This window comes from Pyrus communis, chromosome 14 (assembly GCF_041283825.1).
Source record: "Pyrus communis isolate YQ-2024b chromosome 14, ASM4128382v1, whole genome shotgun sequence".
Taxonomy (NCBI): Eukaryota; Viridiplantae; Streptophyta; class Magnoliopsida; order Rosales; family Rosaceae; genus Pyrus; species Pyrus communis.
The window spans coordinates 9,310,880-9,314,653 of NC_142578.1; the positions used below are offsets into that span (position 1 = coordinate 9,310,880).

Here is a 3,774-nt window from a genome sequence, read left to right on the forward strand (position 1 = left end):
GAATTTCCCAGCCCAACCCAACAAACTCTGAGGTTGAACAAGAGGTCATAGATTAGCCCAACAGTCCCATTCAAGATCTTAATCAAGTCTAATACAAGATAAGCAGTTCATAACAAGGTTAATTACCAAAAAAAGAAAAAAATTAAAAAAAAAAAAAAAAAAAAACATAACAAAGATTCGATAGGAGTAAATCCATGAGTAAATCTTCGATAGGAGTGTCACATGATCGAGATGGTAGAAGTTAGACTGAATTAACAGAAAAATGAGGTTTGTGTGAGTGAGGCCAGAGACAAACCAAAGTGATATTCAAAACTACTTTAATTTAAGGAAAAACAAATTCAAACTTGAGTACAAGAGAGACGTACCCTAGCCAACAGGCAACCCACATCTTCCCTAGAAAGAAAAACTTCACCAAAGACACCCAAAAAGCTTTTGGCGTACAAGTCAGCACATAACCTCCTGTAAATAAGTGGGAAAAACCTTTTTCCTGTTTTTACACCTGCTTGGGAAATGAAAAATCAGATAATTGTCTGTCAATGACAAACAAATCAACAAAAATAGGAACATGCATCTACAGTCTATTTCTCAACCTAACTGACTAATCTTTCCATGCTTCCTTGTTCAACCGTCGTGAGGCGAGGCCCTTGCCAGAGAGATTAGGAGTAATCGGCATCGAGACTGTGTGGGGTGCCTCCTCATCATCCCAATTATCGTCCCAGTTATTATCCCATCCATCGTTAACATGCAACACCCGGTTTTTTACATTGGAAATTGGCAGGTCCTTATCTAGCTTCTGATATTTCAACCCACTGCCAGAGACCCGCCTATTTCTAAAGCTGATACACATCCAAGCCGATGCCAATATCATTGCTGAAGCAAAGAACAGAATTGCAATCGTAGGTTTTTGTTTTGGGAAGTTTGTGTAGGCAAAGTTTGAAGAATTCTCAGGCTCCTTCCTGGAACTGTTTGTGATTAAGTCCTTCAAATCAAGGTTGCATCGACCATTTCCAGCTTTTAGGACAATTGAACTGCCAGCCCCTCCGTTTCCAACAGAACCCAAATTATATAGATCAAAATCCACTTTTAGCATGGTGACAAGCATTACGCTTATAACATCCATAGAAAACCGCCTAGATTTTTTCAATGCAAAAACAAAACGACTTACATAATGCCAGTCATGTCTTCAAGCCAACTTGGTGAGGACTCTTGCTATCAATATAAGAAACAGGCTTTTGAATCAACCAATCTATCGTGTAGTGGGATTCTTATTGAAGTATTGCTTACTCGGTGAATCTGCAATACTAATATTGCATGGGATTTCGTTACTACAAGGTACTTTTTGGATAGACATACTACCCACGTGGGGTATAGGTGTAAAGATTCAGCCAATTCATAGTAGTTGTATGCATCTGGAAAGTTTAAGAACTTATGACACTCTATGTATCAAAGGAACCAAGTGTCCCGGCGGTAAAAAAAAAAAAAATCTCATTTGCCAATTAGAATACAAGGACAAGCTGAATCTTCCATCAAGTCCTTCAAGTAGGGAAGCATTATCAACCAGGTGTGATGTGATGATGAATATTAACTTTAGGCTGCATTTTTGTTAAAGGAAACAAGAAATTGATTCTCTATAGCCCTAGGGATCCCCTTTCAACCATTTTGCAAAAGCAATCGCACAATTATTTATATAAGTATTAGACATCATAGTCTAAAGTAAAACAGGACGATATGAAGAATCTGCATCACAGTATAAATATACTAGTTTCGATTAAGAAATCATAAAATAAAAAAAAGTAAAAAAAAAATAAAAACATATTTTGTGGTCGAACAACTCTTTAGTGTTCTTTACACTTACTTCTCTGTTTTCTTTCACTTCAAGTTGAATTTTTGTTTCGTCCAGTCGCACAAAATCAGGAGCTACAATGGCAACCAAGAGAGGGCCTTTGGCCATGTTCTTAATTAAAAGTGAAAGATGGTGAGAATTTGAAAAATGATGACCCACAATAAGTCAAGTATGATCAATGCAAAACATAACAAACTTAACTATAAAAAAATACAATTAAAAAACTATATTTCAGTATGCTAAATGAATAATGATCTGAAAACACATAAAGAACAAACTCTAATATCCGAATATTTATTGCATGACAGCATTCTTAACCAGACTGATACTTCAGCTGAATGAGAACAATCCATTAGTCCAAGAAATAAGGAAAACACCGAGGATGGATGGTATAAACAAGAAATATGCATAGAACTGTCATGAATACAAAATGTAAAACATACCATTTCTGGGAACTTTCAAACACGCAACCAACTGGTTGCCCTCATCAGTACACATATTAGATGTATCACATTCCTCACTCCGCGTCCCCTCCTTCCTTGGGGTTCACAGAGACCGTATTTGTACCATTATCCACCTCCTTAGGCACTTCCCTTGATTCCAACCCATCATTCTGCTTCTGTTTCTTGTCCTTGCCCTCTAATTTGGATCCCTCGCTCGACCCTCCACCACTCATTGCCACATTATCAGATTCTTTCACACCCACTTCCTTACTTGGATTGCTCCTCTTATCCCCAATACCCTCCTTTGATCCAACCACCTGATCTCCGTCTTTCTTCACTTTTTGAACATCTTTAGCATTCGAAACCGAATTAGACCCAACAGTGTTATCAATGGAACCATTTGAATTATCCGATGTTAACGAAGTTCTGCGGGCCAAATCAGTTTTCACACTGGATTCTACCTACATTCAAAACCTCTAACCAATAAATATAGACCACAAAACAATTAAATTCACTCCAACAATATAAGTTCTCATTATTTACCTTCAAATCAGCACCAGTGCAATGAACTACAATCTGCAACAATAAAATCCCAACCAACAGAACAAAATTCTTCTCCATAATCTGAGACAAACTTGTAAGAACAGGTTTGTAACTTCTTATCCGAGGAACATGAATTCATCCAATTGAATCCCAACTTATATAAGCCTTATATTAAACACACTCAAGAACAAAATCTTTAAAACAAACCTGCATTATTCGATCCTGATGATGAAGCCATTGCAGCTTCTGTGCTCAAAACCTTCTCCTCTTTTGCAATAATAATAGCTCTTCCAATCAATAGGTCTTGGAACAAAATAAGCCAGTGATTGCAAGAGCAGTGGTTTAAGTTTTATATATAGTATTCCTCCGACTATTCCCTATCAGAATTAGACTAGGATTTAAACTATACAAACCATCAAGAATTACGAAACCTTATAGAGTTCCAACACCAAGTTCTTTTCCCAAACCAATTGAACTTGCTTACCCAGAAGAAGAAGAATATGGAGGTTCTCTGTGATTGTCTTGCATAAGCTTGATTGAAGCAATGGTTGCACAAGCTGTGCGGCTTCTCATCGAGCAATGGTTGAGCTTGCATCAAAGATGAACATATTTTTCTTTGAGAATAAAAAATGGGTTTAAAGTTTGAACGGTGAATTGCTTGACGTCAACGAAGGTAATTAGAGCGGAGACTACAAAGTTTGAACGGTGAAAACTATTTGATAACCATTTTATTTTTATTTATTTTTTAATTTTACGCGAAGTAATTCTACACTAATTATGTTTGCTTAACTATTGTATCTGTTAAGAACATTTTTAATGGCAATGTCAAATCTTAATTTGATTGCTAGCATGGTAATGTCAGATTTTCTGTTCCTCTACCTAATATATTTTTTTTGTTTTAAATGATTGGCCAATTGTCTTATCAACTTTAATTTTTGTGGCCGA

The 3,774-nt window shown here is 36.5% G+C and overlaps 1 non-coding gene across 1 annotated transcript; it reads right to left on the reverse strand.

Annotated features, from left to right (window-relative positions):
- Nucleotides 1-300: 300 nt before the first annotated feature.
- Nucleotides 301-3,504, reverse strand: LOC137712271 (uncharacterized). Its single transcript, XR_015955523.1, has 5 exons — nucleotides 3,031-3,504; nucleotides 2,830-2,915; nucleotides 2,287-2,747; nucleotides 1,848-1,983; nucleotides 301-1,055 (listed from the first exon to the last, which is right to left on the reverse strand). It is a non-coding gene; the product is annotated as an uncharacterized LOC137712271 (transcript).
- Between the last annotated feature and the right edge of the window lie 270 nt (nucleotides 3,505-3,774).